We start from the raw sequence: 15,000 nt of genomic DNA on the forward strand, positions 1-15,000 counted from the left end.
CCACTGTCTCTGACTGACATCCACCCCACTGTCTCTGATTGACATCCACCCCACTGTCTCTGACTGACATCCACCCCACTGTCTCTGACTGACATCCACCCCACTGTCTCTGACTGACATCCACCCCACTGTCTCTGATTGACATCCACCCCACTGTCTCTGATTGACATCCACCCCACTGTCTCTGATTGACATCCACCCCACTGTCTCTGATTGACATCCACCCCACTGTCTCTGACTGACATCCACCCCACTGTCTCTGACTGACATCCACCCCACTGTCTCTGACTGACATCCACCCCACTGTCTCTGACTGACATCCACCCCACTGTCTCTGACTGACATCCACCCCACTGTCTCTGACTGACATCCACCCCACTGTCTCTGACTGACATCCACCCCACTGTCTCTGACTGACATCCACCCCACTGTCTCTGATTGACATCCACCCCACTGTCTCTGACTGACATCCACCCCACTGTCTCTGACTGACATCCACCCCACTGTCTCTGATTGACATCCACCCCACTGTCTCTGATTGACATCCACCCCACTGTCTCTGACTGACATCCACCCCACTGTCTCTGACTGACATCCACCCCACTGTCTCTGACTGACATCCACCCCACTGTCTCTGACTGACATCCACCCCACTGTCTCTGACTGACATCCACCCCACTGTCTCTGATTGACATCCACCCCACTGTCTCTGATTGACATCCACCCCACTGTCTCTGATTGACATCCACCCCACTGTCTCTGATTGACATCCACCCCACTGTCTCTGACTGACATCCACCCCACTGTCTCTGACTGACATCCACCCCACTGTCTCTGTCTCTGATTGACATCCACCCCACTGTCTCTGACTGACATCCACCCCACTGTCTCTGACTGACATCCACCCCACTGTCTCTGACTGACATCCACCCCACTGTCTCTGACTGACATCCACCCCACTGTCTCTGATTGACATCCACCCCACTGTCTCTGACATCCACCCACCACTGTCTCTGACTGATTAACATCCACCCCACTGTCTCTGACTGACATCCACCCCACTGTCTCTGATTGACATCCACCCCACTGTCTCTGACTGACATCCACCCCACTGTCTCTGACTGACATCCACCCCACTGTCTCTGACTGACATCCACCCCACTGTCTCTGACTGACATCCACCCCACTGTCTCTGACTGACATCCACCCCACTGTCTCTGATTGACATCCACCCCACTGTCTCTGACTGACATCCACCCCACTGTCTCTGATTGACATCCACCCCACTGTCTCTGACTGACATCCACCCCACTGTCTCTGACTGACATCCACCCCACTGTCTCTGACTGACATCCACCCCACTGTCTCTGACTGACATCCACCCCACTGTCTCTGACTGACATCCACCCCACTGTCTCTGACTGACATCCACCCCACTGTCTCTGACTGACATCCACCCCACTGTCTCTGACTGACATCCACCCCACTGTCTCTGACTGACATCCACCCCACTGTCTCTGACTGACATCCACCCCACTGTCTCTGATTGACATCCACCCCACTGTCTCTGATTGACATCCACCCCACTGTCTCTGACTGACATCCACCCCACTGTCTCTGACTGACATCCACCCCACTGTCTCTGACTGACATCCACCCCACTGTCTCTGACTCCACCCCACTGTCTCTGACTGACATCCACCCCACTGTCTCTGACTGACATCCACCCCACTGTCTCTGACTGACATCCACCCCACTGTCTCTGATTGACATCCACCCCACTGTCTCTGACTGACATCCACCCCACTGTCTCTGATTGACATCCACCCCACTGTCTCTGACTGACATCCACCCCACTGTCTCTGACTGACATCCACCCCACTGTCTCTGACTGACATCCACCCCACTGTCTCTGATTGACATCCACCCCACTGTCTCTGATTGACATCCACCCCACTGTCTCTGTCTCTGACTGACATCCACCCCACTGTCTCTGACTGACATCCACCCCACTGTCTCTGACTGACATCCACCCCACTGTCTCTGACTGACATCCACCCCACTGTCTCTGTCTCTGACTGACATCCACCCCACTGTCTCTGACTGACATCCACCCCACTGTCTCTGACTGACATCCACCCCACTGTCTCTGACTGACATCCACCCCACTGTCTCTGACTGACATCCACCCCACTGTCTCTGATTGACATCCACCCCACTGTCTCTGACTGACATCCACCCCACTGTCTCTGACTGACATCCACCCCACTGTCTCTGACTGACATCCACCCCACTGTCTGTCTGATTGACATCCACCCCACTGTCTCTGATTGACATCCACCCCACTGTCTCTGATTGACATCCACCCCACTGTCTCTGACTGACATCCACCCCACTGTCTCTGACTGACATCCACCCCACTGTCTCTGATTGACATCCACCCCTCTCTGTCTCTGACTGACATCCACCCCACTGTCTCTGACTGACATCCACCCCACTGTCTCTGACTGACATCCACCCCACTGTCTCTGATTGACATCCACCCCACTGTCTCTGTCTCTGATTGACATCCACCCCACTGTCTCTGATTGACATCCACCCCACTGTCTCTGATTGACATCCACCCCACTGTCTCTGTCTCTGACTGACATCCACCCCACTGTCTCTGTCTCTGACTGACATCCACCCCACTGTCTCTGTCTCTGATTGACATCCACCCCACTGTCTCTGTCTCTGATTGACATCCACCCCACTGTCTCTGACTGACATCCACCCCACTGTCTCTGTCTCTGATTGACATCCACCCCACTGTCTCTGATTGACATCCACCCCACTGTCTCTGACTGACATCCACCCCACTGTCTCTGATTGACATCCACCCCACTGTCTGTCTCTGACTGACATCCACCCCACTGTCTCTGATTGACATCCACCCCACTGTCTCTGACTGACATCCACCCCACTGTCTCTGACTGACATCCACCCCACTGTCTCTGACTGACATCCACCCCACTGTCTCTGACTGACATCCACCCCACTGTCTCTGATTGACATCCACCCCACTGTCTCTGATTGACATCCACCCCACTGTCTCTGATTGACATCCACCCCACTGTCTCTGATTGACATCCACCCCACTGTCTCTGATCATCCACCCCACTGTCTCTGACTGACATCCACCCCACTGTCTCTGACTGACATCCACCCCACTGTCTCTGATTGACATCCACCCCACTGTCTCTGATTGACATCCACCCCACTGTCTCTGACTGACATCCACCCCACTGTCTCTGACTGACATCCACCCCACTGTCTCTGACTGACATCCACCCCACTGTCTCTGATTGACATCCACCCCACTGTCTCTGATTCACATCCACCCCCACTGTCTCTGATTGACATCCACCCCACTGTCTCTGACTGACATCCACCCCACTGTCTCTGACTGACATCCACCCCACTGTCTCTGATTGACATCCACCCCACTGTCTCTGATTGACATCCACCCCACTGTCTCTGTCTCTGACTGACATCCACCCCACTGTCTCTGACTGACATCCACCCCACTGTCTCTGACTGACATCCACCCCACTGTCATCCACCCCACTGTCTCTGATTGACATCCACCCCACTGTCTCTGACTGACATCCACCCCACTGTCTCTGACTGACATCCACCCCACTGTCTCTGACTGACATCCACCCCACTGTCTCTGATTGACATCCACCCCACTGTCTCTGACTGACATCCACCCCACTGTCTCTGACTGACATCCACCCCACTGTCTCTGACTGACATCCACCCCACTGTCTCTGACTGACATCCACCCCACTGTCTCTGACTGACATCCACCCCACTGTCTCTGACTGACATCCACCCCACTGTCTCTGACTGACATCCACCCCACTGTCTCTGACTGACATCCACTGTCTCTGATTGACATCCACCCCACTGTCTCTGACTGACATCCACCCCACTGTCTCTGACTGACATCCACCCCACTGTCTCTGACTGACATCCACCCCACTGTCTCTGTCTCTGATTGACATCCACCCCACTGTCTCTGACTGACATCCACCCCACTGTCTCTGTCTCATCCACCCCACTGTCTCTGATTGACATCCACCCCACTGTCTCTGATTGACATCCACCCCACTGTCTCTGATTGACATCCACCCCACTGTCTCTGATTGACATCCACCCCACTGTCTCTGATTGACATCCACCCCACTGTCTCTGACTGACATCCACCCCACTGTCTCTGATTGACATCCACCCCACTGTCTCTGACTGACATCCACCCCACTGTCTCTGATTGACATCCACCCCACTGTCTCTGATTGACATCCACCCCACTGTCTCTGACTGACATCCACCCCACTGTCTCTGACTGACATCCACCCCACTGTCTCTGATTGACATCCACCCCACTGTCTCTGACTGACATCCACCCCACTGTCTCTGACTGACATCCACCCCACTGTCTCTGACTGACATCCACCCCACTGTCTCTGATCTGACATCCACCCCACTGTCTCTGTCTCTGATTGACATCCACCCCACTGTCTCTGACTGACATCCACCCCACTGTCTCTGACTGACATCCACCCCACTGTCTCTGTCTCTGACATCCATCCCACTGTCTCCATCCACCTCTGTCTCTGACTGACATCCACCCCACTGTCTCTGAATCTCTGATTACATCCACCCCACTGTCTCTGACTGACATCCACCCCACTGTCTCTGACTGACATCCACCCCACTGTCTCTGACTGACATCCACCCCACTGTCTCTGATTGACATCCACCCCACTGACATCTGTCTCTGATTGACATCCACCCCATGTCCACATCCACCCCTGTCTCTGTCTCTGACTGACATCCACCCCACTGTCTCTGACTGACATCCACCCCACTGTCTCTGACTGACATCCACCCCACTGTCTCTGATTGACATCCACCCCACTGTCTCTGACTGACATCCACCCCTCTGTCTCTGACTGACATCCACCCCACTGTCTCTGATTAACATCCACCCCACTGTCTCTGACTGACATCCACCCCACTGTCTCTGTCTCTGATTGACATCCACCCCACTGTCTCTGACTGACATCCACCCCACTGTCTCTGACTGACATCCACCCCACTGTCTCTGACTGACATCCACCCCACTGTCTCTGATTAACATCCACCCCACTGTCTCTGACTGACATCCACCCCACTGTCTCTGACTGACATCCACCCCACTGTCTCTGACTGACATCCACCCCACTGTCTCTGACATGACATCCACCCCACTGTCTCTGACTGACATCCACCCCACTGTCTCTGACTGACATCCACCCCACTGTCTCTGACTGACATCTGACTGACATCCACCCCACTGTCTCTGACATCCACCCCACTGTCTCTGACTGACATCCACCCCACTGTCTCTGACTGACATCCACCCCACTGTCTCTGACTGACATCCACCCCACTGTCTCTGACTGACATCCACCCCACTGTCTCTGACTGACATCCACCCCACTGTCTCTGACTGACATCCACCCCACTGTCTCTGATTGACATCCACCCCACTGTCTCTGACATCCACCCCACTGTCTCTGATTGACATCCACCCCACTGTCTCTGACTGACATCCACCCCACTGTCTCTGACTGACATCCACCCCACTCCTGACCATCCACCCCACTGTCTCTGATTGACATCCACCCCACTGTCTCTGATTGACATCCACCCCACTGTCTCTGACTTGACTGTCTCTGACTGACATCCACCCCACTGTGTCTCTGACTGACATCCACCCCACTGTCTCTGTCTCTGATTGACATCCACCCCACTGTCTCTGACTGACATCCACCCCACTGTCTCTGACTGACTGTCTCTGATTGACATCCACCCCACTGTCTCTGACTGACATCCACCCCACTGTCTCTGACTGACATCCACCCCACTGTCTCTGATTGACATCCATTACTGACATCCACCCCACTGTCCTGACCATCCACCCCACTGTCTCTGACTCTGACTGACATCCACCCCACTGTCTCTGACTGACATCCACCCCACTGTCTCTGATTGACATCCACCCCACTGTCTCTGATTGACATCCACCCCACTGTCTCTGTCTCTGATTGACATCCACCCCACTGTCTCTGACTGACATCCACCCCACTGTCTCTGACTGACATCCACCCCTCTGTCTCTGATTGACATCCACCCCACTGTCTCTGTCTCTGACACATCCACCCCACTGTCTCTGACTGACATCCACCCCACTCTCTGACTGACACACCCACTGTCTCTGACTTCCACCCCACTGTCTCTGTCTCTGACATCCACCCCACTGTCTCTGATTAACATCCACCCCACTGTCTCTGATTGACATCCACCTGTCCTGACTGTCTCTGATTGACATCCACCCCACTGTCTCTGACTGACATCCACCCCACTGTCTCTGACTGACATCCACCCCACTGTCTCTGATTGACATCCACCCCACTGTCTCTGATTGACATCCACCCCACTGTCTCTGATTGACATCCACCCCACTGTCTCTGACTGACATCCACCCCACTGTCTCTGACTCTGATTGACATCCACCCCACTGTCTCTGTCTCTGACTGACATCCACCCCACTGTCTCTGACTGACTCTCCACCCCCCACTGTCTCTGACTGACATCCACCCCACTGTCTCTGACTGACATCCACCCCACTGTCTCTGACTGACATCCACCCCACTCCACCCCACTGTCTCTGTCTCTGATTGACATCCACCCCACTGTCTCTGATTGACATCCACCCCACTGTCTCTGACTGACATCCACCCCACTGTCTCTGATTGACATCCACCCCACTGTCTCTGACTGACATCCACCCCACTGTCTCTGTCTCTGACTGACATCCACCCCACTGTCTCTGACTGACATCCACCCCACTGTCTCTGATTGACATCCACCCCACTGTCTCTGACTGACATCCATCCCACTGTCACCTGACCCCACTGTCTCTGACTGACATCCACCCCACTGTCTCTGATTGACATCCACCCCACTGTCTCTGATTCCACCCCACATCCACCCCCCCACTGTCTGTCTCTGACTGTCTCTGACTGACATCCACCCCACTGTCTCTGATCTGATTGACATCCACCCCACTGTGACATCCACCCCACTGTCTCTGATCTGACATCCACCCCACTGTCTCTGTCTCTGATTGACATCCACCCCACTGTCTCTGTCTCTGACATCCACCCCACTGTCTCATCCACCCCACTGTCTCCACCCCACTGTCTCTGATTGACATCCACCCCACTGTCTCTGACTGACATCCACCCCACTGTCTCTGACTGACATCCACCCCACTGTCTCTGACTGACATCCACCCCACTGTCTCTGACTGACATCCACCCCACTGTCTCTGACTGACATCCACCCCACTGTCTCTGACTGACATCCACCCCACTGTCTCTGACTGACATCCACCCCACTGTCTCTGACCCCACTGTCTCTGATTGACATCCACCCCACTGTCTCTGACTGACATCCACCCCACTGTCTCTGACTGACATCCACCCCACTGTCTCTGTCTGACATCCACCCCACTGTCTCTGACTGACATCCACCCCACTGTCTCTGACTGACATCCACCCCACTGTCTCTGACTGACATCCACCCCACTGTCTCTGATTGACATCCACCCCACTGTCTCTGTCTCTGATTGACATCCACCCCACTCTGTCTCTGATTAACATCCACCCCACTGTCTCTGATTGACATCCACCCCACTGTCTCTGATTGACATCCACCCCACTGTCTCTGACTGACATCCACCCCACTGTCTCTGACTGACATCCACCCCACTGTCTCTGACTGACATCCACCCCACTGTCTCTGACTGACATCCACCCCACTGTCTCTGATTGACATCCACCCCACTGTCTCTGACACATCCACCCCACTGTCTCTGATTGACATCCACCCCACTGTCTCTGACTGACATCCACCCCACTGTCTCTGACTGACATCCACCCCACTGTCTCTGACTGACATCCACCCCACTGTCTCTGACTGACATCCACCCCACTGTCTCTGACTGACATCCACCCCACTGTCTCTGACTGACATCCACCCCACTGTCTCTGATTGACATCCACCCCACTGTCTCTGATTGACATCCACCCCACTGTCTCTGATTGACATCCACCCCACTGTCTCTGACTGACATCCACCCCACTGTCTCTGACTGACATCCACCCCACTGTCTCTGACTGACATCCACCCCACTGTCTCTGACTGACATCCACCCCACTGTCTCTGACTGACATCCACCCCACTGTCTCTGACTGACATCCACCCCACTGTCTCTGATTGACATCCACCCCACTGTCTCTGACTGACATCCACCCCACTGTCTCTGATTGACATCCACCCCACTGTCTCTGACTGACATCCACCCCACTGTCTCTGACTGACATCCACCCCACTGTCTCTGATTAACATCCACCCCACTGTCTCTGACTGACATCCACCCCACTGTCTCTGACTGACATCCACCCCACTGTCTCTGATTGACATCCACCCCACTGTCTCTGACTGACATCCACCCCACTGTCTCTGACTGACATCCACCCCACTGTCTCTGACTGACATCCACCCCACTGTCTCTGATTGACATCCACCCCACTGTCTCTGACTGACATCCACCCCACTGTCTCTGACTGACATCCACCCCACTGTCTCTGACTGACATCCACCCCACTGTCTCTGACTGACATCCACCCCACTGTCTCTGACTGACATCCACCCCACTGTCTCTGATTGACATCCACCCCACTGTCTCTGACTGACATCCACCCCACTGTCTCTGACTGACATCCACCCCACTGTCTCTGACTGACATCCACCCCACTGTCTCTGACTGACATCCACCCCACTGTCTCTGACTGACATCCACCCCACTGTCTCTGATTGACATCCACCCCACTGTCTCTGATTGACATCCACCCCACTGTCTCTGACTGACATCCACCCCACTGTCTCTGACTGACATCCACCCCACTGTCTCTGATTGACATCCACCCCACTGTCTCTGACTGACATCCACCCCACTGTCTCTGACTGACATCCACCCCACTGTCTCTGACTGACATCCACCCCACTGTCTCTGACTGACATCCACCCCACTGTCTCTCCACCCCACTGTCTCTGACTGACATCCACCCCACTGTCTCTGACTGACATCCACCCCACTGTCTCTGATTGACATCCACCCCACTGTCTCTGACTGACATCCACCCCACTGTCTCTGACTGACATCCACCCCACTGTCTCTGATTGACATCCACCCCACTGTCTCTGACTGACATCCACCCCACTGTCTCTGACTGACATCCACCCCACTGTCTCTGATTGACATCCACCCCACTGTCTCTGACCCACTGTCTCTGACTGACATCCACCCCACTGTCTCTGACTGACATCCACCCCACTGTCTCTGACTGACATCCACCCCACTGTCTCTGACTGACATCCACCCCACTGTCTCTGACTGACATCCACCCCACTGTCTCTGACTGACATCCACCCCACTGTCTCTGACTGACATCCACCCCACTGTCTCTGATTGACATCCACCCCACTGTCTCTGATTGACATCCACCCCACTGTCTCTGATTGACATCCACCCCACTGTCTCTGACATCCACCCCACTGTCTCTGACTGACATCCACCCCACTGTCTCTGACTGACATCCACCCCACTGTCTCTGACTGACATCCACCCCACTGTCTCTGATTGACATCCACCCCACTGTCTCTGATTGACATCCACCCCACTGTCTCTGACTGACATCCACCCCACTGTCTCTGACTGACATCCACCCCACTGTCTCTGACTGACATCCACCCCACTGTCTCTGACTGACATCCACCCCACTGTCTCACATCCACCCCACTGTCTCTGACTGACATCCACCCCACTGTCTCTGACTGACATCCACCCCACTGTCTCTGACTGACATCCACCCCACTGTCTCTGACTGACATCCACCCCACTGTCTCTGACTGACATCCACCCCACTGTCTCTGACTGACATCCACCCCACTGTCTCTGACTGACATCCACCCCACTGTCTCTGACTGACATCTGTCTCTGACTGACATCCACCCCACTGTCTCTGACTGACATCCACCCCACTGTCTCTGACTGACATCCACCCCACTGTCTCTGACTGACATCCACCCCACTGTCTCTGATTGACATCCACCCCACTGTCTCTGACTGACATCCACCCCACTGTCTCTGTCATCTGTCTCTGACTGACATCCACCCCACTGTCTCTGACTGACATCCACCCCACTGTCTCTGACTGACATCCACCCCACTGTCTCTGACTGACATCCACCCCACTGTCTCTGACTGACATCCACCCCACTGTCTCTGACTGACATCCACCCCACTGTCTCTGACTGACATCCACCCCACTGTCTCTGACTGACATCCACCCCACTGTCTCTGACTGACATCCACCCCACTGTCTCTGACTGACATCCACCCCACTGTCTCTGACTGACATCCACCCCACTGTCTCTGATTGACATCCACCCCACTGTCTCTGACTGACATCCACCCCACTGTCTCTGATTAACATCCACCCCACAGTCTCTGACTGACATCCACCCCACTGTCTTGGTCTCTGATTGACATCCACCCCACTGTCTCTGATTGACATCCACCCCACTGTCTCTGACTGACATCCACCCCACTGTCTCTGATTGACATCCACCCCACTGTCTCTGATTGACATCCACCCCACTGTCTCTGACTGACATCCACCCCACTGTCTCTGACTAACATCCACCCCACTGTCTCTGATGACATCCACCCCACTGTCTCTGACTGACATCCACCCCACTGTCTCTGATTGACATCCACCCCACTGTCTCTGACTGACATCCACCCCACTGTCTCTGATTGACATCCACCCCACTGTCTCTGATTGACATCCACCCCACTGTCTCTGACTGACATCCACCCCTGTCTCTGACTGACATCCACCCCACTGTCTCTGATTGACATCCACCCCACTGTCTCTGACTGACATCCACCCCACTGTCTCTGATTGACATCCACCCCACTGTCTCTGACATCCACCCCACTGTCTCTGACTGACATCCACCCCACTGTCTCTGATTAACATCCACCCCACTGTCTCTGACTGACATCCACCCACTGTCCACATCCACCCCACTGTCTCTGACTGACATCCACCCCACTGTCTCTGACTGACATCCACCCCACTGTCTCTGACTGACATCCACCCCACTGTCTCTGACTGACATCCACCCCACTGTCTCTGACTGACATCCACCCCACTGTCTCTGACTGACATCCACCCCACTGTCTCTGACTGACATCCACCCCACTGTCTCTGACTGACATCCACCCCACTGTCTCTGACTGACATCCACCCCACTGTCTCTGATTGACATCCACCCCACTGTCTCTGACTGACATCCACCCCACTGTCTCTGACTGACATCCACCCCACTGTCTCTGACTGACATCCACCCCACTGTCTCTGACTGACATCCACCCCACTGTCTCTGACTGACATCCACCCCACTGTCTCTGACTGACATCCACCCCACTGTCTCTGACTGACATCCACCCCACTGTCTCTGATTGACATCCACCCCACTGTCTCTGACTGACATCCACCCCACTGTCTCTGACTGACATCCACCCCACTGTCTCTGACTGACATCCACCCCACTGTCTCTGATTGACATCCACCCCACTGTCTCTGACTGACATCCACCCCACTGTCTCTGACTGACATCCACCCCACTGTCTCTGACTGACATCCACCCCACTGTCTCTGACTGACATCCACCCCACTGTCTCTGACTGACATCCACCCCACTGTCTCTGACTGACATCCACCCCACTGTCTCTGATTGACATCCACCCCACTGTCTCTGATTGACATCCACCCCACTGTCTCTGACTGACATCCACCCCACTGTCTCTGACTGACATCCACCCCACTGTCTCTGACTGACATCCACCCCACTGTCTCTGACTGACATCCACCCCACTGTCTCTGATTGACATCCACCCCACTGTCTCTGACTGACATCCACCCCACTGTCTCTGACTGACATCCACCCCACTGTCTCTGATTGACATCCACCCCACTGTCTCTGATTGACATCCACCCCACTGTCTCTGATTGACATCCACCCCACTGTCTCTGATTGACATCCACCCCACTGTCTCTGATTGACATCCACCCCACTGTCTCTGACTGACATCCACCCCACTGTCTCTGACTGACATCCACCCCACTGTCTCTGATTGACATCCACCCCACTGTCTCTGACTGACATCCACCCCACTGTCTCTGACTGACATCCACCCCACTGTCTCTGACTGACATCCACCCCACTGTCTCTGACTGACATCCACCCCACTGTCTCTGACTGACATCCACCCCACTGTCTCTGACTGACATCCACCCCACTGTCTCTGACTGACATCCACCCCACTGTCTCTGACTGACATCCACCCCACTGTCTCTGATTGACATCCACCCCACTGTCTCTGATTGACATCCACCCCACTGTCTCTGATTGACATCCACCCCACTGTCTCTGACTGACATCCACCCCACTGTCTCTGACTGACATCCACCCCACTGTCTCTGATTGACATCCACCCCACTGTCTCTGATTAACATCCACCCCACTGTCTCTGACTGACATCCACCCCACTGTCTCTGATTGACATCCACCCCACTGTCTCTGATTGACATCCACCCCACTGTCTCTGATTGACATCCACCCCACTGTCTCTGACTGACATCCACCCCACTGTCTCTGACTGACATCCACCCCACTGTCTCTGATTGACATCCACCCCACTGTCTCTGTCTCTGACATCCACCCCACTGTCTCTGACTGACATCCACCCCACTGTCTCTGACTGACATCCACCCCACTGTCTCTGATTGACATCCACCCCACTGTCTCTGATTGACATCCACCCCACTGTCTCTGATTGACATCCACCCCACTGTCTCTGACTGACATCCACCCCACTGTCTCTGACTGACATCCACCCCACTGTCTCTGATTGACATCCACCCCACTGTCTCTGACTGACATCCACCCCACTGTCTCTGACTGACATCCACCCCACTGTCTCTGTCTCTGACTGACATCCACCCCACTGTCTCTGACTGACATCCACCCCACTGTCTCTGACTGACATCCACCCCACTGTCTCTGACTGACATCCACCCCACTGTCTCTGACTGACATCCACCCCACTGTCTCTGACTGACATCCACCCCACTGTCTCTGACTGACATCCACCCCACTGTCTCTGACTGACATCCACCCCACTGTCTCTGACTGACATCCACCCCACTGTCTCTGACTGACATCCACCCCACTGTCTCTGACTGACATCCACCCCACTGTCTCTGATTGACATCCACCCCACTGTCTCTGACTGACATCCACCCCACTGTCTCTGACTGACATCCACCCCACTGTCTCTGACTGACATCCACCCCACTGTCTCTGACTGACATCCACCCCACTGTCTCTGATTGACATCCACCCCACTGTCTCTGACTGACATCCACCCCACTGTCTCTGATTGACATCCACCCCACTGTCTCTGACTGACATCCACCCCACTGTCTCTGACTGACATCCACCCCACTGTCTCTGACTGACATCCACCCCACTGTCTCTGATTGACATCCACCCCACTGTCTCTGACTGACATCCACCCCACTGTCTCTGATTGACATCCACCCCACTGTCTCTGACTGACATCCACCCCACTGTCTCTGACTGACATCCACCCCACTGTCTCTGACTGACATCCACCCCACTGTCTCTGACTGACATCCACCCCACTGTCTCTGACTGACATCCACCCCACTGTCTCTGACTGACATCCACCCCACTGTCTCTGACTGACATCCACCCCACTGTCTCTGACTGACATCCACCCCACTGTCTCTGACTGACATCCACCCCACTGTCTCTGACTGACATCCACCCCACTGTCTCTGACTGACATCCACCCCACTGTCTCCCCACTGACTGACATCCACCCCACTGTCTCTGACTGACATCCACCCCACTGTCTCTGACTGACATCCACCCCACTGTCTCTGACTGACATCCACCCCACTGTCTCTGACTGACATCCACCCCACTGTCTCTGACTGACATCCACCCCACTGTCTCTGACTGACATCCACCCCACTGTCTCTGACTGACATCCACCCCACTGTCTCTGACTGACATCCACCCCACTGTCTCTGACTGACATCCACCCCACTGTCTCTGACTGACATCCACCCCACTGTCTCTGACTGACATCCACCCCACTGTCTCTGACTGACATCCACCCCACTGTCTCTGACTGACATCCACCCCACTGTCTCTGACTGACATCCACCCCACTGTCTCTGACTGACATCCACCCCACTGTCTCTGACTGACATCCACCCCACTGTCTCTGATTGACATCCACCCCACTGTCTCTGACTGACATCCACCCCACTGTCTCTGACTGACATCCACCCACTGTCTCTGATGACATCCACCCCACTGTCTCTGACACATCCACCCCACTGTCTCTGACTGACATCCACCCCACTGTCTCTGTCTCTGATTGACATCCACCCCACTGTCTCTGACTGACATCCACCCCACTGTCTCTGACTGACATCCACCCCACTGTCTCTGACTGACATCCACCCCACTGTCTCTGATTGACATCCACCCCACTGTCTCTGACTGACATCCACCCCACTGTCTCTGACTGACATCCACCCCACTGTCTCTGACTGACATCCACCCCACTGTCTCTGACTGACATCCACCCCACTGTCTCTGACTGACATCCACCCCACTGTCTCTGTCTCTGACTGACATCCACCCCACTGTCTCTGACTGACATCCACCCCA

General features: G+C 54.7%; 1 pseudogene; it reads left to right on the forward strand.

The window, feature by feature from the left end:
• The window catches only part of LOC127932632 (lysyl oxidase homolog 4-like), a 75,738-nt pseudogene that overhangs the window by 56,669 nt on the left and 4,069 nt on the right, over nucleotides 1-15,000 (forward strand).

Source organism: Oncorhynchus keta, chromosome 10 (genome assembly GCF_023373465.1).
Source record: "Oncorhynchus keta strain PuntledgeMale-10-30-2019 chromosome 10, Oket_V2, whole genome shotgun sequence".
In the NCBI taxonomy this organism is placed as follows: domain Eukaryota; kingdom Metazoa; phylum Chordata; class Actinopteri; order Salmoniformes; family Salmonidae; genus Oncorhynchus; species Oncorhynchus keta.